Below are 23,679 nucleotides of genomic sequence, written 5' to 3'. Positions count from 1 at the left end.
GTCACGTAGTGACATATCAACCAGCATCTCCTTGTCAGCAGAGAGGCAGCTCCTCCAGAGGAGAGTATGGTTCAGGCAGCAAACAAGTGTCCCCTGCAGGGTTGCCCACAGTGTCCTCCACTGGCACATTCAGTGCTGCAGAGATCACACCTGCACCAAAGGCCCTGGGAATCCCAGCCCCAGGAGACTCGAGGGACAGCAGGGGAGGCTGGGGGGGGCCAAGCAAGGTCTGCAGGTGGTCATGCAGGCTGTGAGAACAAAAAGCATGCAAGCACAGAGAAGACACTCCCTCTCAAGCCCTGAAGGGAGCTGAAACAAGCACGAGGAAGACAAAGGACAGCTGAGATGGTGGCCCTGACAGCAGGGGCAAGCTGGACATGAAGCTGGGGTCAGCAAGGCAAGGAAAGCAGGGGCTTGGATAGACCACAGGGCAGAGGATGTATCAGGGAGTTCAGTCAAGGTCAAAGGCAATGTTCTCATTTGGGGTAAACTGAGGCTGCCCACTGAAATCAGTGGTTGTAGACTGGCTTGCACAAGCGAAGAACAGGAGCTGGAGCACGCAGCCTCCAACTGAAGAAACCTCTCAGCCCTACAGAGCAGCTTGTCAGCAAGATGCAGATCTCTGCAGGCTTGCATTTTAGCTTCTGGTCTCACCCTCCAAAGTCCCCAGCACCAGCAAGGGCTGTGCCACTATGCAGTCATTGTCACACCCAGAAAATGGCCTAGACACCCTTAGCTCTGCCCCACGGCAAGTACACGCCCCACTGTGATTCACCACTGCAGTGGTGGGACACGTCCTGGTGCTACCTCCACCTTTTCAAGCTCACCTGGGAGTGCCCTTCTCGCACACTGTCTGCAACTTCAAGCACGTCCTCAAATCCAGACCAGTGCTTAGTCGGGAAGCTTTTGTCAGCAAAGATTAATTTCTGCGGTTTGCAGCTTTCTACCTGAGCTACCTCGGAGCTTGAGCTGTCTGGGGAGGAAGAGAAAAGATAATAAAATCCCCTGAATGTGTTGATCAGAAGGAAAGTCTGGTTGGGCATCCCATAGTCCTCTCACAATTTTAAACCGGTGAATCACTGTAACTACTAAAGGGTAGAAAAAAACCACCCACCCTGAGCCCCAGAAAACTCATCTGGGAAGGTGAGAGACTAGAAAAACACATTTGAGCAGGGGTTTTGAAAAGCAACCACTCTTCAGTCTTAATTAGGGCTGGTCCAGGCCAGGCAGCCATTAAGGTGCTTGCACAGGGAGCCGCGGTTAGTACCCACTAATGGATGAGTAAGAAGACACCCCAGGATTAAAGCTACCAGCACCTCTAAGGACTGATGGAGGGGAAGCTTTCTGGCAGCTTTTTCTTCCTCTCCTCCGCGGTCAGCAGGTTGATGATGGATGTCTGAGTCCCAACCCTCCTCTCCCACAGCACATCATTTGATTTGCCACAGACATGGGGCTGGAGGTCCCCAGCAGCGCTCTGCACTCCAGGAGAGGTCACCATCTCTTTGAATAACATCCTCCTGGAGTGCCAAGAAGTGTCATCAAGCTTTGCCCCTTGCCACCCCCTTGGCATCACAAGGATGCTAGTCAGAGTAGGGGTTACAGGAGGTGTGTTCCCTGCCGCCTCTGGCTGCTCACGCACAATTTACACCTGCTGCGTCAGACGGACATTTACATACATGGGCGTGATTGCACATGCTAACTCCCAGCAGCGGCGGCACTGCTTATGGAGGCGGGTGGGAAGACTGGTCTGCACCACGCCAGCCCAAGACCTCCTCCATCCCCGCTCCATAGAGGAGAGCTAATCCCCCTTAAGCTGCTGATGATGCTAGGCTTGCCCAGGGTAGGTTACTGTTTGCACACAGGAGACATTTGTAACAGAAGACCATCTCCTAGGATGCCGTTCTGCAACAGACCATGTTGGACAATCCAAACTGCTTGAAAGTTTTGTTGTTGAGATCCTGAGACAACATCAGAATCAGCAACATGCTGGCACAAGAGACACAGCTGGCACACAGATCACATGGAAGGCACTTGCCTCCCAACATCCCTTTCCCAAACTTCCCTCCCCACCCCAGCACAGGCTTGCAAGCCTGCCTTTTGCTCTCTGACCCCGCTTTGACAGGCACAGCTGGTCCACAGATCAGCAGATCAGACAAACAAGCAATGGCACATGGCTCACAGAGCCAGGCAGGAATGGCCAAAACACATAGAAGACAAACCAAGCCACAGGGAGAGTGCAGGCAGAGTCAGCACCGTGAAACGGGGCAGCTCTGCAGAGCAAGGACCCCCGGTCATCCCAGGTTGTGGCTAGAAAGCTCCCCTTCTCCCAGCATTTGCAGTTTCGAGTTACTAAATGGCCTTACTTTAAAACAACCCTGAACATCTCATAACAGGACAGGGTCTATGGCTGTGTCTTCTCCTTCTTCTCCTCCAAACAGAACCTTCACCACTGCTCACCAGCCCAGATATGAACACATGTAAGCAGCCACCTACAAACACCACTGATGACTCTGGAGCCAGTTAGTATTTATGGTGGCATCTCTGCTGCCCCTCTCCAGCTGGCAGGACCAAGGGATGAGGTGGGGGTTGAGGGCATCACTGCAAGGCACTCAGCCTGACATTACAAACATTGTCCCACCACTGGGTCACTCACCACAAGACCTTCCATCACCGCAGCCAGCTGGGACCCTCAGTAATTTCCAGCTGCAAAGTCAGCATTCAGAGAGGGCTGGTGCTTCTCTCCCAGCCACGAACTGTATATTTGAAAACCAAAGTACAGACAGGGAAGCACTGGAGTGGGTGGCAAGGGGGGAGATGTTCATTTGTCCTTGGCAGAACAGCACCACAGCACCAGCAAACACTTGACTTTGAGGGCAGAGGAAAGCACCGGCAGCTACAAATTACTAATCAATGTCGGGTAACAACAACAGCAGCTAATAATGAAGGGCTGATCAGCTTACTACGACAGTAATTATTCCTGACATCAGCCCTCAGAAGGAGCATCCAGGCTTAACACCCTGTCTACCATGATGATAACCCAAGATAACTAGAGAAATTTTGTGCTGGAGAAAAGGAGGGGGAAGAGGAAAAAACCCTCAGCAATTAGCAAGACTTGTGGTGCTAATTACACTGTGAATGGTGTGCAGGCTTTGTCAGAGCTAACTTGAGCCTTCCCCATGACGCCAGGGAGGGATGTGAAGTGCCAGCACATCTTTCACAAAGCGGCAGTGACAAACGGTTTTGGCACCTCGTTATTTCTGAGAACAACACAACTCCCTGTTGCCGACACCGAACTCAGCACCAGCCCTTTGCCATCACAATTGCCTGGGGAAAAGCCTCTCACCTCCATACTGTAGAAAGGGTTGGGCTTCTCTTCACATCACTAGGTGATACTGAGCCTGCCTAATATGGGTACAGGACCAATTCAGGATGCAAGCCTTTTGGTATGAGACACAGCCAATGCAAGACTAGAAATCTTAATTTACCAATGTGTCCGAGTTGTGTATGTTCAAAACATGCTGCATTCACCCACAGCCGCTCAGGATCCTGTGGCGATGATGCTCTGCAGCAGATCCCCATCACTTCCAGCACAACTACTGGTCCTTCTGCTGAAGAAAAGTTTCCGTCAGCATCCGTTCACCAGCAGAGGAAGAATTATTGCACCCGGCAGGGGTAGCAGTGTGAACGTGCAAACACATGCATGCTTCCCCCATGCACTTCTTACTGCTAGAACAGGTGAGAAAAAAATATAACAGCCCCAAAGGCTTGAGATCACACATGCCTCCTCACCCACTTCTCTCCCAAGCAGGCATAATAAAGCACACCGTTTTCTTGCACCTTTCATTCAGGGAGGCTGCCAAATTGCTCTCTCAGCAATGGTATGTATTTTATAGAAGTGAGCTTCGCAGGAAGGCAGCTGCTTCAGGGTGTGGGTCACTGCAGTAGGCAGCGCACAGAATTGTAAGTTCTGCAAGTCCAGAGACGAATGAAGACGTTGCAGCATTCCTCCGTACAGATCAATGCAGTTACAGTAGCAGGAGCTTGCTGTAGCCAGTTCAGACCCCATCCTCCCAGGCTCTTCCCTCTCCTCCAAGGCTTGCAGGCTTTGGCACCTTACAGGGAACAGGGGCTTTACCTCAGCCATGTATCTTTGCAGAGAGCCCTGCAGCCCGCCAGGAATACAACCCAGACATTTCACCAGACCGGCAAGATCCAGCAAGTAGAGAGACATCAGAGGTGCCCATCAGCTCTGTGTTCACGGCCTGCAAAACTTCCCAACCCATCCCAAATGCGAGTCCTACCCCTCACCCTGCCTGCAAAGGTGCTCTGTGCCAGCTCGGCCTCCCCCAGCCCACTTGCAATGCTGTCATACAGCCCACAATCCTATTACAGGGCAGCGTCAGGGGGACGCGGCTTCCAGCCCTTGCACAAACAAAATCCTATTACAACAGAGATCCTGATTCCAGCCTTTATTTACAGAAATTATTATTACAAGGGACCCTAAGGGAAATCACAGTTCTGGGCTTTATACACTGAATTCGTCATTGCTAGGGAAGAAGCCTCATAACGCTTTGAGACACACTGAGATGCAAACTACCTCCAAGTTGTATGTCATGGAGTGGGGAAGGGGAAAATAAAAACAACAAAAAACCCAACCACAGACTAAGCCATTGCAGGAGAGAAAGGGAATGGCATGCGTATTTCTTTTGTCCAGCCCAAGGCAATTTCCATCTGCAAGGTGCACTAAATCCTTTGTACCACTCGATTAAATTATGGCTGACCTAAGCACAAATTGTTGTTCTGCCAAAAAAAGGGCAGTCCAGCCTCAGCATGCTCCGCAGGGTGAACATCCACAGCCCCGTACGGGCACGTGTGCAGCCTGAGGAGGGCTAGGAAGTGAAGGAGGAGGGAGACACTGCAAGGCTGAAGCAGTTTGGAGCCACTGCCACGTGCGATATCGCAAGCAGTGCCAGCACCGACACTGAAAGCTGGGCTAAAGTGTCTGCTTTCAGGTGAGACAATACAGATGAGGAAGGGCAGCAAAGTCCTGTTGTGTCCTGAGATACCATATTTGGATGTGCAGGGAAAGTCAAGGCATCGAGCACCCTGGGGCACCCTCCTGCCTGCAACTCATGCATAGCCCAGCAACGCTCAAGCACCTACACGGTCCAGTGGTCAGAGCATTCCCCCGTCACATACCTTGACTGGTTGATAAGAGCCAAGAGGGAAGGATTTTCATGTCCGATAGGGAACAGACAGGAGGTCTTCTTGGGGCAGATCAACCTGTCAGATGCACACTGTTCAGGAATACTGCAAGTGAGGAGGAGGAGGAAGAAGAGGCATCCAACCTTACATGAATCTACAGGAGTGGCTCCTAAAATTTGTCAGTGCGAAGCAAGCGAGGCACCAGGGAAGCAGAGGTGGTCTGTACAGTGAGATCCCACGACACTGCAGCATGGGTACTGCAGCACGGGTACCGCAGCACCATCAGGGTTATAAACGAGAGAGTTGGCACCAGACTGATCATATGGACTGCACTGGGCACGAGCAGTGACATACACCCGCTACAGAGAGACCTTCTCCAGCAGAAAGGTCTCCCTCACCCTGTAGATACCTGGAATGAACAACCCATCATCACTTTGCTGGTACAGAGCCAGAAACTTTGACCTTAATGCCAGTTACATAGGCCAAGGATGCTCTGACAGTGCGTGACCTGCACACATTTTCAAAAGATGTTTCTTCAGCCATTCCTATCCACTTGTACCTAGAAATTAGGCACTCCAGTTGAAAGTATTCCCCCATGCTGAAGGGCCCAGGGAGGTGTTCAGCGTGTCACAACATCATCAGAGGAAGGCAAATCATAGCCCAGGTATGACTGCCATGTCACAGAGGGGACATCAGCACAGGGTGCAATCTCAAATGCCAAACCAGACTTCCAGAAATTGAGGCTGTAACCAAACTGTTCCTCCTTTGTGTCCTCAGTCAACTCTTATCTCCCACTGCTGTCTCCACCAGGAAGGGAGGCCATGGTTTCCTCACCTCTATGGACTGCAGCCAACACAGCAGCCCTGACAATGCAGGGTAACACGGCTGCTGGCCCCTGCAAAGCTATTCGCCAGCACTTGCAGGTGAATCTGGCGACACAGCTGCTTTCCTAAGTGTTAAGAACATGCTTCACTCTGGCTTTTCATCTCAAGCAACACACAGCGCCAAGGGCAGCTTGCCAAAAGCAAAAATCACATGCAGGACAACAAGCACCACCCCTGGGAAATCTGCATACAAGGAAGGCTGGAAACCTCCCTCCCAAAACTGACAGAAGCACAAGGTTATTCGAATCCCTCCCCTGCTGAGACAGCCTCTTTCAATTTGTTCAGTGGACACATTTCACGCCTCTCCTGCAGAGTGACTGTTTCCTGAAGAAGGAGGAACCATGGAGAAGTTTGAGCACAGCACAAAGCCAAACCTGGATCGTACCTCTCGGTTTTTACCACTTCTCCCCCACTGAGGCACATTAGGAGTGAGATTTCAGAGAGACTGGCAATATTGTTAGCGTCTGAGCCACAAGATAGCAACCCTAAACTGGAAGGAACAACACAGCCCTCTTCACGAACCCATGCTGCTTATTCTCTTTTCACAGCACAATTGGAGGCTAAACTCACACTCCAACAACAGTGCTGTGGATGAGTCATCTTCACTACTGTCAGCTGGAATGATAAGGATGAAATTGCATCACTTATCAGCAATGAGCCAGCAGGGAGGTGGCTGCAGGACCCATGAGATGCTGAGGTTTGCATTAGGAAACTGAGCCCAAAACAGGGAGCCCCAACATTTTGCCCAATTCCTACGCAAGCTCAGCATTGCTTCAAAGCCTAAAACCAAGTTAAACATCTGTTTGCAGAGACAGCAACTGCCTCTTGCACCTGCCTATGGAGGAGAAAACTTTTGCAGGGCTTAATGACAATTTTGGCACCAAATTGTGGCAAGTTCTTAATGTTTTCAAGCTGGGAGTCCTGCAGGGTCAACAGAGGTGGACTCACAGATCATAATGGCTCTGATTAATCACACCCAGCTCTTGGCTGGCTGCCTGGTTAAAGATCTGGATTACTCCAATGGGAAGCTGACCCTGATTTAAAGTCAAGCCCACATTTTACAGCTTCACATTGCAGCTGCTAGGCTCTACCTTACATACCTTCTTTTTGACATAGCTGTTTCCTCTTCCTCTTTTGGCCCACCACCAAGAAGCAGGACCATTAGCAGGATCTCATAATTGACAGGTCTAAGAAAGCAACTTCCAGCCAGCAAACCAGTTTGATACATTAAACAGCTGAGCAACTAAAACCACTGGTTAAAATTACTTGCAGCAGAACATCAGTCCTTTGGGGAGGTTTCCCTAGGCCAGGCCACGTTAGTATTTATTAATATTAATACCTAATAATACTAATACCTTTCCACTCGCACACCTTGCCCTCAAGATGCAAGAATAGGAAGCCCATCACAGAGAAGAGCCACCCAACATATTGGGGACGACATTTGAAGAGCGCCTCCCCAACTCCAAAAGCAGCCCTTGATGTAGCCCTCAGCCTGCAAGACAGGTGCCCACGTTCCTGTGGCATGTTTATCCCTAAAAAGTCATGACTCGCCAGCATTTTCCTCCTGTAATTTGAAACATAAAAAGCTGTGTAATGCCAGCTCAGGCTCAGTGATTCACGATGGAGTGGGTACGCGAGAGATCACCTCTTACCCAAATATATATAATTTTGGCTGACAGCTATAATGGACATCAGAGCCTTGCTCTCCATGGGAGATTCGGCCAGAGATCACCTCCGTGGGATCAGCTATCTGACCAGAATATAAAGGCAGCCGTTGGCATTGAGACTGGTGCTTTAGGGATTGAGAGCTGAACAAGGCAGTTGCCTTCCCAAATGGATAAGTAAAGCAGATAAAGGAGCTGTAGGTTTATTTGATGATTTAATCAATAAGATAATTATATTAATTCAATAGTTTGATACAAAGCCACTTCCTTTCTGTTTGATTTAACTGCATTTCAGAATTTTCATGGCTTAGTTGATCAAATACATAAAATAGCAAATTTGTGCTAATTAATCAGATGTATTTTCCTTAACTATGAATTGCGAGAGGCCCGGAGGCAGAGAGCACTATCATCCAGTGACCACGTAATGACGGCCCATAGATTCGCATCTACAGTCATCACACAACAAACTAACAGTGCCAGAATTCATGTAAAAGGCAGGACAACCGTACCACAAGGGGACCTGGCAGAGAACAGAGATGCCAGTGCATCCACATCCTATAAACATGTGCATCTACGCTTAATACAGAGGGGTTCAAACGCTTCTGGTAATGGAGTAAAGAGTACTAGTATCAGGTATATAGTTGTTTTCCATTTACAGGGAAGAGGAGTAAAACAGCTTCCTTCAGGAGGGTTGAAGAGTCTAGGGGTGCATTTTTTAGCCTTGTACCCTGAGGAAACACCAGCTAGAGAAGCCAGTCAGCCCCACCACCACCCCTGCCCAAAGGGATAGTTACATGGTGAGCCCCATCCCTAGTACTAATGCCCCAGAGAACCACTGTAAGAAGCTGAAAAGCCACTGTAGGAACCCCTACCTTGTTCAACTGCCGGGAATCCCTCCCCAAGGCAGGGAGCAGATATTGGTCACTCTCCTTCTCGCAAAGGCACTCATGTTGCTGGGCAGCTACGTTTGAGAAAGCAGACTGGAGAAAAGCATCCTCCCAAGCTGGGGAGACTGGTGCTGTCTGCAATGATCCTTGGGTTTTTTGCCTCTTCCCAGGAAGGACAAAAACCACACACACCCCCCTGCCTGCAACTATAGCCATACAGTAATTCCCAGCATTACCACAACCTACTTTCAGGCTAATTCTCTCTTTTTTCCCTCCCCCCTTCTCCACTTGAAAATTAGCCAACCCCTGACACCTGCAAAAGAGATGCAGTAAAGGCGATCACAGGTCAGCCTCCTTCAAAAAATTCCAGGATCTTCTTGCCAGGTTCCTCTCTGCAAGAAAAGCAAGCTGCTAAATTAAAAAGACCTGGACAGCAACCCACCAGCTCCCACTCCTGCCCTGATCAATGAAGCTTGCTAATTAAAAGCAGTTGACCTGAGCAAAGAATGGCTTGGAGGAGATTAGCCCAAGGGAGACAAGATTTAAGAATTAAATTACTTGACTGGTCTGTTTCATTTTATTTTACAACCCTGGTTTTTCCTCCTCCCATACTCAGGTAAATGGTGGTTTTGAGGACTCAGTCCCAATTTGTAAGAGCAAAGGAGCAGAGAACATGGTCCTGCTGTTTAATTCACTGTCAAACACCACCATCTGAGTGCTTGCGGCTGTCGAAGCAGCTGCTCCGTCTGATCAGCAGGTGACAACTGAAAAATGGCCAGGTGGCACCTGATTTCTCCAGTTTGATTAACTAGTCCTTTGCACCCTGCCACATCAACAGGACTGTGAACAAACACACAAGCAATACCTCAGACACTCGCTCTGACTCCACAGCCAGGGTATTGCTGATGTATTTATCTCTGCTTGTAACCCCTGGGAGATTTATGCCCACCAATAAAAGGGAGATGACCACCACCCAAAAGCAATAGCGCTCAGGTCAGGTCCCCATCATCTGGCCTGATCAGAGACTCACTAGTTTGAGTATCACACTGCACAGGGTTATAAAGCAGACGGGAGGTCCTACAGCAAGCTGGCACACAGCAAACATGCTGGGTCTCACATCCGGGGTCTTGCAGGAAGCACTGGAATAGCAAGGAAGCAAACAAAGGGCTGAGCTCTTTGGAGAGCTCTCGTATCTAGTTTTCAGCCTTGATTTGCCCCGCTCACACCAGTGAGCCACAGGAGCTCAGTGCCTCTAGAAACCCTGTTAATAGGAGGCAAAGAAGAAGAATGTAATACTTTCTCACTTCAGGGGAATGGGCTGGAAACGTGTTTTTTTTCTCCACACAATCAGAAATTCTGGTGCAAACATGAAATATGCTCTCCTTCAAACACCAGTATTCAAGGGCCTTTACCAGAAAATAAGGGGATTTGCCCACAGCATATGCATTTGCACAGAGAAAAAGAATATTCTTGGGAGAAAAGAGCAGCTTCCTAACAAAACACTTGGGATTTTGTGTATGTTCCACATACAATCTTGCCATTCACTTCCTTTTAAAAATCACTGTTTTGGAGTTGAGGGGAATAAGATCAAGAACAGGAGCCATGGCAATCCGATTTGTACAACTTCTTAATCCACTGCCCTTTTTTCTCCTGCATCCCATTTCTTTCCTCATTCAAGACCCTTCCTTGCTCAGATGCTGCAGACCCAGCCTGGCTGGTTGGGGAGCCCTCACACTCCCAGGCCACGCGCCATCTCCCACTGCAAGGGTATACGTACTGCAAGTTGCTTTTGCTGGCTGCTGCTCCCTCCTGTCCCAGGCAGCCAAAGGAGGCAGCAGGCTGCGCAGGCAGCCAGGAGCTGGGAACCCCAGATAGCTCACGCACTGTATCTCCCAGACTAGCATCCTCTCTTCAGAGCTTCCTTCTCTAGTCACCATGCCTTGTTCTTGCTCATCATGGAGAACAGCTCATGCAGAAAGAGCCACGCATCTGAGAGAAGAGCTTTGCCCACACACAAGGAAAGAGAGTGGCCCTCTATAATGCCCATCCCAGACAAAACACACACCTGGAAAATTGCTGCTGCAGGCCTGGCACCACCCCCTCAGCAGGGTACCAGGTCTCTTCTGTGCCCGCGCTTCAGTGGCTGCTCTGGTGGTTCGGAGACTGAGCCCTCCACCACGGTCCAAAGGCTTTTTATGTCCAGCAAGACCTGCAGGGAAAATTAAATGGTGCAGCAGCCCTGTGGCACTGCCAGCTGCCAGCCCAGGCAGCACGGCCACTGCAGGTGCATATCCCCATTCGCTCATTGCATTTGCAGTCACCAGGCACAGGCACTTGCCAAGAGCTGGCAAACAGGGCTGTTCTGGTTCTCAGCCTGCTGCTGCGGCAAACCTGCTCTCCTCCAGCTTCCACTCGCTTGGAGGACTCCAGCAGAGAGCCAGTAGGGTGACCAGCTTCATTCTCTGCACGTGAAGAGATCACCTCCGGACAAACTGCCATGGGGATCCTTGGTGACAAAGCAAGTGGTGGTGATGCACCTGGTCGTGTTCTCTCCCACTTCAGCTCTGGCGCAGCTACAGGGCCCAAAGAGTCCCCCCATACTCCTGGCTGTTGATACAAGGTTTTCAGAGTCATCTCAGCTTTTTCTCCCCCATGATTATGCTCTCTTCTTTTCACCTTCATGCAGCCTGCAGCAACTTGCTTACCATTTTCCAACCAGCATAGCTTGGACACACCTGATACCGGACTGACCATCAGAGCAAGGCAATTTCTATTTCAGCTGCAATTCCCAAACTAAAATAATGCTCTATTTCTTCCTCCAGTCCCCTTAAAAAAAACTGATTGTAGGGTGAAGAAGTAGTGACTGCATAGCATCCAGCAAGAGGAGCTGGTCATGAATTAGGACCCTAAGGCACTACCACCAGAAAAAAAACAATGCCTCCTTGTGAATGCCAGCAAAAGGAAAAATAATTCAGCACCAGAAATCTAAGCATAGCCAAGCTGCACATCAGCGAGGCAGTAATTCGTATTCCTCTTCACCGAGAAAAGCAGCACTTAAGCATGTGGCAATAGACACCGAGTCAAACACACACCATGCTGCAAAACCAGAGATGTATCTCAGAGGTGCCCTAGGAAAGCCATATAGTTTGTAGGGCTCACCAAGCCTATAGGGATATCGTGGCTCATGCATTGTTTAAGCTGCATAAACAAAGACGTCTGATGTTATAATATACTGTTACTCAGCCCTAATTCCCCAGCCACTGTCCCTGAAGTAACCCTACCGTTTTTATTACCAGGAGGGAGCCAACTGCAAACCCAACCACATTTCCTTCTGAAGGGAAGAAATTTCATCAGAGATGCAGCAAAACACCCTCATCTGACTTGTGAAGCAAAAGATTTCTTTAAAGAAAGTTCCTCTCTCCAGCAACACCTCCCTCCTGCCCAAAGGCGAAAGAAGTATGGGAAGGCGTGAAGAGAAGCAATACTGGATAGTCCATCAGAGGAGGGTGCCGAGATACAGTCCCTTCCAGCTACCTGGCTGAAATTCAAATGCTGGATTAGTGTCTCTGGCACACTGTTAATAGAAGGCAAAGGAGAGAAATGTAATGCTTCCTTCCGGCCTTTCAGATCTACAAACCTCTCCCAGGTAGCAGACAGTCTGGTCCATCAAAGGCAGACTAGAATCAGAAATGAGACCCATTTGTCACATAAAATTTCCAGGTATGAGGAACCACGCTGAATTTCTATCAGGCAGAGATGCTGTAATAACACAGTAGCAGCTAGGAACTCCAGTCAGGTGAAGATCAGGGCTGCTTGGCATCCATTACAGTCATGGGCCTCTCAGAATACCAAAAAGAGCAAAGGATGAACACTTCCCCTTGACAAGCTTGGTCCTGTCCAGCTGGACATGATGGGCTTTGAAGGCTGGAAACTCAGCAGGGTTGGCTGCAGTGAAACAGGGAAGAAAATAGAGATCTGGAAGAAGAAAAAAGTTAATCTTCAAAAATGAAGTGGTTTTGGTCATATTCTCTTTGGTCACCAAGGTAGCTCCAGCTGTGACTTGCATTCTGGGACTGAAAGGAAAACGCTAGCTGGAGCTCTCGGGAATTAGAGTCACTTACGCGTCCTCTTTGTACTGAGTTACAGCTCGTAAAAATGAGGGTGGCAAGCCCTGAAGGTGCCCTTTAGCCACATAAAGGGAAAAGTGCTGCAAAAGACAGACCTTGATAAAACATGATCCAAATGGGGACACATTCAGCAACCCTTGGGGTACATGACAGCTGTGCAGACCATCATCCTGACAGCTCCAGGCAGGGTTCAGAGACTGGCTTCTGCCCAGATCCATTCAGTGGGTAAGAACACAAGCAAGCAAAGGGACTGGTGTTACACTCAGGTTTGGATATGTCCTATCTCTCCTATCAAATCTCTGCAAAAGCAGTGGTTTTCCACCTCCCCCCCTTGGACACCTACAAGGATCAGCAGCTGGAAGCCCCTTACCACTGCCAATCCCAGCACCCAAGGACCTGCCATCTGCGTTGCAGCCTGTCTTTTGTACTGATTTGCTAAGTTTTTGCCCTGATTGCACGCTTCAGGCAGGCGACAGTTGCTTTGTGCAGGGCTTGGAGGAGGGAAGTTTTACAGCTTGGCTGCTGCCAACGCACAGATGTTACAGGCTGGGTCACGGCAAGGTGCTAAAGGCCTTCAGAAATGTTGCAAAGCATTAATTACGTTCCTGCAGCTGTTCTTTAACCCTCGCGCATGTCTCCTTTCTTCCAGAGGCTGCCAGAATGACAACTGTGAACGGGAAATCAAAGCAGGAGGCTTTGAAAGCAAGCAAAGCAGAGACTTTAAAGGTTAAAAGAAACAGCACTCTGCAAACACAGCGTTTTTTTTAAAGCTGCTTGTCCCTGCCATTTGCTTGAACGCCTCCTCTTCTCCCACTTGGTGCAGCACTGAACTCCAACAGCACCCAAGGAGAGATGGAAGAGGTCACCCAAATCCTGACATATCACAGAGCACGTCTCAGCTAGGAGGTTGATCCATGGGCTTAGAAATACTTTGTCTCACAAGACTGGAGGGAATGGCTTGCAGGGTGGGGCTAACAAACCCTCCTGTCTGTGCAGATACAGAGATGAGATCTGAAAGGGGCTTCCCTGGTCAGAAACATCCTATTATGCCCCAGTTAGACCAGAGCTGTATTGAGGTCAAGAGCAAACCTCTCAGACACACCACTGACCAAACTGATCTGCTGAACCCAAGCTCAGAGCTCCTCCCGTCCCTGTTACAGAGGCCAGGGAAAGCCAAGCATCAAGACAGCATTCAAGCAGGCTTACCTGGAACAGTACTGGGAGACACAGGGACCCAACAGTCTCCTGAACTCACCTCATGTGCTGCAGTGCTGACAGCCACCACGTGCCTGAGCTGGCAACACGCCTCCCGGGGTCCCTGCAGAGGCAATCTCAAGAGGACCTATGCACGCCTCTCTGGGCAACGGGAACATTGGAAAACCTGAAGCTACTGCTGAGAAAGCAGGTCCGTCCCTACGGCACGGTGCCATTCAGAGCTGCCACTATGGGAAAGCAGAACCGCTTCCTTAAGGAGGTCTGCATCCAGATTTCTGAGCCCTGCTGAACATCAGGACTAATGAGTGCCGACACAACACCAGGGCAGCCGTTCCAGTGCTAAAGTTGCAGCCTACCTGGGGAGGCATCTCCATACCCCACAAACCAGGACCTCCCATGAGGAAAATCTGCCCATTGCTAATCTACAGACCAGCTGCAAATTGAAGCCCCAGCTCAAACACAGGCATCCACTAACATATCTGCCCAGGCTGGGCTGCAGCTGTGACACAGGACCATGAGTGGTCTAATGAAACCCACCAGACTCCTGAACAGCTTCTCCCTCCCCCATTCCCCATGCTTTAAGCTGCAGTCAAACAGAGCATAACTCCTTTTAAGACTCACAGATGTTGCATTTCTGAATCATCTGGCCGGGTGGCTTGCGCTGGCGAGAGGAAACAAGATTGTCTCTGGAATCCTTTGTGCTGCAGCTCTCCATGCACAATAGCTCCCGCACAGTCGCAGGGTAAATAACTTTTTATGCTAGAAATGAAGGGGGGGGGGGGGGAACCACCAGGCACAACAACAGCAAACAAACAAGCAGAAACTGATGTGATGGAAAAGCAGGCAGAAAAAGCTACACTGTTGTGCCTGGACGCATATCCGACACAACAGCATCTTCCAGCAGCTTCCACACTTAAAAAGGCAGAAAACAATAACGACTAAGTTTTGCCTGACATCTCCTGGACATGCCTTCAGCCAGGGATCGTTACGACACAGCGTGCTGGCCAGGACTTGAACTTCTGCATAATGGCTCCAGACAGCTACTGATATCCTCAGCTCCTGCTGGCACAAATGTTAGCTCCGTTGCAGGCTTAGGAGCTATGATAACTAAAACAAGAACCAATGTACAGACCTTGAAAGGGGATCCATAATAGCATTAAGCACTCTGAGCCCCAGGGCCATGTAACACCAGACCAAGCTCCCCTGACAGCCAGAGGTGAAGGAGCTTCCTCCAGGCAGCTCAGGACCCTCCTCCCAGGTGCCCAAAGAGGATGAGAGTCCTCCCACACCAAAGCAGCAGGTGACAGCTTTCCTCCTCTACAGGGACACCCTACAGGGTGCCATTGGGATGCCTGGCCCTGGGCACACAGCCATTTCAAGTGGGAATCAGGGACGAGCAGTGTCACCCTAACTCAAGCTCACAGGACTCCCTTAGTCCTTACACGCTGGGCTTGGGCTTGCCTTCCTTAGGTGGCTGTCCTAGGGCAGCAGAAGGTGGGTTGACACCAGATTCCCACCAGGATGAACCAACAGTCAAACCAAATCAGATTAAAGGCTTTGTGGGAACAGCGTTTGTTAGACATTTCTGGAAACCCCCATTATGCTTAAATGTCAAGCAAGGAGACAATGTTTTTATCTGCTTAATAGAGCTCTTCAAACCGCACACAACCACATGGGCCTAGCCTGGCTATTTTAAAACAACATTCAGCTGAGACTTTTGTTTCCAACAGAATAATTTAACACCCCACTCTCACAGTACTTTCACCCCCAGATATCAGAGCTGTTCAGAAAGGCTATACTGATTGTACAAACCTGGGCAGGGGGGAATGCAGCAACATAACTCACATCACCTGCGATCCCAGGAGCAGAAACTCTAACCTGCCCAAAACAGCCCCCAGCAGGGACAGGCAGAGAGGCAGCTTCTCCCACAGCCTCTCCCAAACAGCAGCTTTCCTCTTTCTCCTTCTTTTTCCAGCATTCTTTTTTTTTTTTTAATCTTTTTTTTTTCCTCCACCCGACTCCAAGTTCAAGTTACTTAAATTTCACAGAGGGCCTGACATCCGCTGATGAAGATGATCCCTTCGGTGTTATTGTCTGGCTGCCAGCTCCTGGGAAACAGGCAAGGCATGAGGGTGGTTGCTGTTTTTAACCAGAGGCGCATTAGGGGAGTTAATGAGCACTGTGCAGTGGGAGGGAGGGCTGGGAGAAAGCAAACAGGGAAAGCTTTATTTTTATATTTCATTATTTTTATCAGAAAAAATAAGGCAGAGACCTTAAAGGGGACAATAAAGGGGATTTTTTTATTCTTATTTTTATTTTTTTTAAATAGCAGAATTACAGGTTTGCAGCTGGAAAAGCCTGCTGGGACGTCCTGTGCCCAGACATTAATAGAAGGGAGGTACGTGGGTCTCCATGCAGGGCATTACAGGTCACCTTGCTCTTCCAGGTCTCAAGAAGGTCTGGAAGGGAGACATCCCTCATACTGTATTAGTGGGTCCTGTGGGGGATGCAGCTGCAGTCATGGTCAGACGGGGAGAGCTTTGACCATCTGCAGTAAGGGCCAGACACGTTCTCCCCAGCTGCTTAAGGTCCACTTCACCTTCTAGAAATCCAGACCTGCACCAATTTATAGAGCACGAGGAGCAGACCACACCAGCCATTCCTGCCGACGTGAACCCCAAGGTATTTACGTACACACACTACAGCCCTAGAGGAGAGTCTTCTGTAGCTCACCCCATCCACCCAAGCCCATCCCAGACACAGGATGTGTCTGCATGATGGACCCTCTCTTGGGGGTAACAGTCTCCAGGCTTCCCCAAGGAGTCCGGGCACCCTGGGAGCTCCCTCTCCAGCTCTGAAGGGGGTTCAGGCCACTCAGTAGGCATTCAGTACCAGGCAAGTTGAAGCCAAATCCAGTAATCTCTAGAAAAGATGGACAGGGTCAGCCAACCTGACACTATTCGCTTAAAGCAGCAGGGAAAAGGTTAAAAGAGAAGATTTATGGGCATATATCTCTGCCAGAACCACCAGGTGATCATGTGTACACATTTCTCTACTCTAAGACCTAATTTTCCACCATTTCCCTTGATTTGCCGTTCCTTTTCTCCCATTTCCTTGATTTAGGGCCCAATTATTTCTTGTCCTCTTGCCAGTGAAACAAAATATTTCATAAGCACTCCTGCTGCCTCTCCCTACTCCCTCCCTCCTTTGGATGCTGGTTTCAATGCCTGACTCATGCCTCATGTTCTGCAAAATTTAGAGTATTTTAGTGAACACCTAACAATGATTTTACCATTTTTCACAGTGATGCAAATGGGATTTGGCACGAATGAGCTCGCTGTTGGAATTTAAGTGAGTCTGTAGCCCCCACAGCTCTGGCACCTCTTTGCAAAGCAGTCCCTGGGGATTGTCACCTGGGCACAATTTCCTTCTGACAAGACTGTGTCCTTCACTAGGGATGACCCACATGCCCAGGGCTGGGCTGGTGGTGACACTCTGTGCTGGGAGAGGGAGAAGGGCAGACAAGTAAACTCAGCAGGTCATCTGGGTCCTGACCAATATGGAGATATACGCAGTGCCCTGCAAGGGTTGTGTCAGCAAGAGCAGCGGGGCTGTGCTAACACAAGGCAACTTTCTGGCTGGACCACATCACCCCCTGACATAGCTGCATGCCCATGCCAGCCCCAGCCCTCCAGGGGAGAGCTGGGGACTGCCATCCATACACAAGTACATCTAGGGTCTGGTCCTTCTCCTTAATGATAAAGACAACAAATTCTGCCGTCATAAAAGGAAATGTAAAGAATAAGAGGGGAAAAAAAGAAAAAGAAAAAAAAAAGACAACACCTGTCTCCGGTGGATTCCCAATCTAAACTTCCAAGCATAATCAAATCTTTCAAGTGGTTCATCACAGTGGGACCCCTGGGACCCACACCAAAACTGCAGAAAAGGACAGACTGACTTCTGTCAGCACACTGAGCACCAGTCCTTTGGAACAGTCCCAGGCAAATGCTCTCCTCTCCCCCTGGAATGATGGTTTTACAATAGCTTTCCATCCTTCTTCCTCCTCCTTGCCCAGGCTTGCACAATCACAGCATATAGCATTTCTATAGCATCCTCCTACTAGTTCCCATAATCATATCCAAACCTGTCACAATACAACACAACCATGAAAAAGACAGTTAAAAATGCTATTTCAGTATTGCCAACCTTTTTCAGGGAGATGTATCCATAAACTTAGGTGAGGAAGATTAGGGGACCAACAGCACAGATCAAATCAGAGGTTCCCTAGGCTGTGAGCGGGGAGAAAAAGATAAAAGTTTGCTCTGAATCAAGCAGAGCAAGGACCCAAAATGCATCTCCTGTATTCTGAACTCACATCTCAGACCCCAGTGAACTCTAACTTTCATGACCATCAGCTGCTTACCTCTACCTTACCTATACAATTCCTTTAGCCTTCCCCCCCGACCAAAAAAAAAAAAAAAGAAAACAACTCACTAGACATGAAGCCTTTCCATCCAAATGCCATCTGAAAAATTACAAACCCTTTAAACTTGTGGCAAAATGGGGCTGTGCTCACCAGCCAGCTCTAACTTGGGTCACTCTCCAGAAGAGAACAGCTGTTTGTGTCAGCAAGCTCCTGCTCCTATATCACTTCACTTGTTATAATGGCAGACATGAAATACCACCTCTCTGGTTTACACCGTGACTGTACACAGATTATAAATAGATGGTAGTTTAGCCAGCTAGGGCAGGTGAAATCCACAGCTTCTCCTAAAGCCAGTGCCTTTTCTACATGCACACATCCAGTGAGGGGCATCTCCAGTGATTCCAGTCCTTCCAGTGGCTGGCAGTAACAAGGAGGAAAATCTTGAGCATCTGGAGATGAGGATCAGGAGGAAGGGATAGGGAGAGGTACTCTCTCCCAGTTATTTTGAGCTATGCCTGTTCTCTTCACCCAAGCACATGAAGAACTGTCCAAACCTGAATCCATGCTCAACCATCACTGATGGGGTCAAGCGGGGAAGAGAGCTGGACACAAGCTAGAAGATGCAGAGACCTGTCAGAAACCAGGCCCTAAAGCATCACGATGGGAAGCCTTAAGAAGGTTAAAGCAACATTCACGCACCCCAAAGCGGGCAGCAGAATCGAGCCTTTGCACCCACCACCACAGCTGTTGGCAGCTTGTTCACACATTTTCACAGAGCCTGGAGGACAAGTTGAGTCGCGCGATGCTGTTTAGCCACACTAGACTTCTTGCTCCTCTGTTATGGGATTGGGGAACTTCAGTCCAAAAAGCTTTGCAAAATAATTGACCATCAACAGCCACCAGAGTAAGACCATTTTGGTCTTTGGTAACACAAGAAAGGACTGAGGTTTGTCAGGAGGCTGCTCTTTATCTGAACTTAAGCAGAAAACTAGCCCTAGCTAGAAACAGCAAGTAAGAAGGCAAAACAAATGAGGAGGAAACCTGAGAAAGGTTCTGCAGATTGCCTTGTGCAAGGGCATCCTCTTTTCACTGCTGGGGCTACGTAAGGCAAGACCTCTCTATTTTGAGCACACCCTGGGAAAGGCTTCTGGGACCCTGTCTGCCACTCTGTGGGGCATCAAGCCTCCTCTGGACTCCCTCTGAGGATCAGCCTAGCTGAGGGCCTCTAAAATCCACTTGCAGCTCGGGGAGGTTTGGGGATCAGTACCCCCCAGATCTGTAAGATCCAGAGCCCTTAGAAGATGCTAACCAGGCCTAACTTCATTCCTCTTCATAATTTGGTACCATCAGCTCTGCTAACTGTGTTGGCCTGGGGTTTGCTAGATTAATGTCACTTTTAATTTATCACGTGGCTGTGGCTGGCTGGAAGCATCACCTCCAGGGGAAGCTGACTCACCCTAAGCATGCTGTTTTCCATATGGCCAGCTAAGTCCTGTCCAGTAGACCAGCTTCCCTTCAAGCTACCTGTCAACCTAGCACAGGCTGGACAGCCCCCTAAAGCTAACATCCACAGTTCATATTCCTGGCAAGTACCATCACAGGACTTAACTCCCCTGAAAAGTATTGGAAATAGTAAAAGCTGGCCATTAGGGCACTTTTAGACTGGATAGAGATATTCTACATTGTAAAGTGTGTTTGGAAGGACCGCTACATTTCCTCCCTTGTCCTTCCTCAGAGGAAAGGAGATAAATGTCTAGCTGGTTGTTCATAGCCCAGGGCAAGGGAAATACAATATCCTCCATAACAGCTAGCAGAAGTACTAGAGAGCAGAGACAGAGAGAGACTCCGCTCGGAAACAGCACAACTGGCTTGCCCAGCGCTGTACCAGCACACTATCAAATCCAAACCACCTCTGGTAAGCCCGCTCCGGAGCCTTTGTACCACTCTCCCAGCAGCTTGGGTGCTGACATGTTAGGTAAAGAGGTGCTCATTAGAGACTCTAGCCCTGACCCTGAACAAAACAGCAGTGCCTGGGACTGCTCTCAAGATGACAAGACTACAGCATGCAAGCAGCGCGGTGCCTCTGTGTGGTTACTCTGCTGCCGAAAGAAACCCCTCCCATTTGATTTGACCATTACACAAGTACAGGGAGGAACTGTGTTTGGTCCCCGGGGAGCTCACTAAGCCAGTATTTCTGTAGAAAACAGGTGCCTGTGCACCAGAATCTAAGTATAGTTTTAAAAAATAAAATCAGCCTCTACTCTATCTGATCAAGAGAAAAGTCTTTGGAGGGTAAACCAAGACAGGAGTGTTTGTTCAGATTTATGGGGAGGCTGAATAACAAGTTGGAAAGGTCTGAACTGAGTCCCATCCCTTGAGTGGAAGTGTAACTACGTAACCCTGAAGTCCAGCTATAGTTTCCTTTGCTGCCTGGCAAAATTCCCAAAGGAAGAGAGGAGGAAAGGGCCCTTAATGACCTTCATCAATGACTTAGATGACATGACACAGCACGCTCTCAGCAAGCTTGCACATGATTCCAAACAGGGAGGAAGGGGTGAGACAGACTAGATGGTTGCCATGAAGATGATTAAGGGCTTGGAGCATCCAACATACAAGGAGAGGCTGAGAGAGCTGGGACTGCTTAGTCCAGAGAAGACAAGGCTCAGGGGGATCCTATCCACGTGCATAAATACCTCATAGGAGGGAATAAAGACAACAGAGCCAGGTTCTTCTCAGTGGTAACAGGCACAAATTGAAATACAATAAATTCTATTTAAACACAAGACCTTTTTTTACTGTAAGGGCAACAGGTTGCTCAGAGAGACATCCATCCTTGGAGGTATTCAAATGCTGACTGGATGTGATCCTGGGCAGCCTGCTTCAGCTGGCCCTGCTTTGAGCAGGCAGGTTGGACTAGACGATCTCCAGAGGTCCCTCCAGCCTCAGCTATTTCATGATTCTGTTGGACACAGGATTCATGGTACCCTATTTTGATTCTGGGAATAGGAGGAATACAGTTAGGGCCACAGCAGTTCTTCTATCTCTTGTCCCACCTCATCTGATTTCTAATAAAGGTTTGTATTCAAAAAGCTCCAGCACCTTCCCCAAAAGGAGCTGTTAAAAAACATTTACAGACTTCAGCCTTAGAAAAGCAGATGTCCACCAGAGATCAGTTTTCCCATTCATCCATGGGATGGATCAGATCAAAAAAGCAGGGGCAACACAAACCCTAAAACATGCAAGTCCTCAAAAATAGTAAAACATTTCCCAGACCTTTCTTTGCTAGAATGGGGCAAAAAAAGACGGCACAGAAGAAAGATGGAACTTGGTTTACTGGACCCTCCTAATCGAGCTCTAGTGCCTAGGATCAAAGATTAGTTGATTAAAATCCAATTTCAAAGCTTATTAACTTTTGAATGAGAAATGCTGCTATGGTGAGCTTACTGCAGCAGGCTATTTCTGGCTTGGCAGAAGTGGCTGGCGGGGAAAAACAGCTCTTTGCTTATCAGCACCCAGCTTAGACCCAGATGAAGCAGGAAAATTTCACCTCCCCAGACCACTTTAAACAAAGACTAAATGAACAAAGGGACTTCCCTTAAACCAGCTATTAAAGCCAGCTGGGCATTTCCCCTTTATGCCACCACAGCTCATTTGAAAACCACGCAGAGCCACTGTGTTGCATTTCTAAGCTACCCAACATTTGCTTTCTTGCAGGATATTCTGGTCAGGCTGGCAACTGCCAGCTCTGTCATGAACTCTCTAGGTATCTAGAGAGTCTCTAGCACAGCAAAGGACAGGGCTAACTCAGAAAAAGAGGCCTCTGCCCTTACCGCAGCTGTACCACCACAAGTAGCTTTGTCCCACTGCCCAGGGAGAAGATACCCCAGCCCGGCCAGACAAGGGAGATGGTGAGCCAAGCTGAGATCTCCTATTTGCCACAGGGTTTTATCCTGAAGGACACAAATTCCAGTCCTAACCCAAGATCCCTCCAGGACCCCCAAGTATGTTTTAAAAGCATTCAAGATATAGGGTGGAGCTGTGTCTTGGACCTTCAGGGTTGAACACGTTCCTTATCCTAAGCACAAATGGGGGTTAAGCACTGGCCTTTGGGGAGTCAGTTCATCCCATCCCCTCCTGTTTGAGCTATACCTCACAGTACTGCTCGCAGAGAGCTTCCCAGCTTCTCCCCTCTTTCCCAGGCACAGCAACCATGAAGATGAGAACTGCAACACACAATTCCATAGCAAAGTTTTCAGATGCTAAGGGCCCATTTTTCTCTCAGCCACACAGTTTTTCAGAACATCTCTCATCCGAAGAGATAGTATTTAAGGCCATCTGTGCCCAAACAATGCGCTTCACCTCTTCTGCTGAAGGACTGAGTTTATCAGCTAAGTGCAGCAGTTGCCTAGATCAGCTATTGACAGGAACTCATACGTGTGTGGCAAAGGTGGCAACTGTGAAGCACCAAGGTCTGGGTCTGAGTCTGACTCTTGTCCTGCTCACAGTGAAACACATGACATATCCTCAAAAAGCATCAGAACATGCAGAGGTTAACACCAAAGCAGGAGGGGAAGAGGCAATTCATGCTATTGCACATTAAAAAGAGAAGGCAGCAGGTAGTCTGGGTGACCAGGTTTGCTTTGAAGAGTGGTGACAGCTACATGACAAATATCTTGTCTCTCTGGGACGTGCCTCAGTAGCTTCCTTCCTCTCTCCTGCTCTGCTCCAGCAATTGCAGACACACATTGCCCATCACAGCGTGGCTGAAGGAGCTCCACTTCACCACAGGCCTTTCAGACCCAACTCCAAATGGCCACAAGACCATTAAATGACACAGCAAACAGTAACTTGTCCCTGGTTCAATTAAGTCTTTCTTCTTTAAGCAAGGATAAAAGAAAACCAGTCTCTTACAACCTGCCTCCACTATACAGATGGGTGTGAAGTACGCAGGAGCCCTTCAGAAGGATTCCTGCTCTAGCAGATCAGGCCCAGGCTTTCAGAAGAGGGAAATCAATTATTTCCACGCATCCCTTTGCAATGATCAACCAAGGGCTAGTTCCCGCTAAGCATAGTGCCTCTGGGGAAGGGAGCAATCTGGACAGCACAAACCAAAGGCCTTCCCCATCCCTGCCAAACCAGACAGAGCTTGCAACAATGGGGAGAGAAAAGGGTATAGCGGCATACCTCACCTATATATGGGCACCCAGCACTGCACAGCTGGGATCCTGTCTCTGAGACCAAGCCCATAGAAAACTCTGAATATACAGAAAA

This window comes from Harpia harpyja, chromosome 11 (genome assembly GCF_026419915.1).
Source record: "Harpia harpyja isolate bHarHar1 chromosome 11, bHarHar1 primary haplotype, whole genome shotgun sequence".
In the NCBI taxonomy this organism is placed as follows: Eukaryota; Metazoa; Chordata; class Aves; order Accipitriformes; family Accipitridae; genus Harpia; species Harpia harpyja.
Note: the sequence above shows the minus strand (reverse complement) of the source record.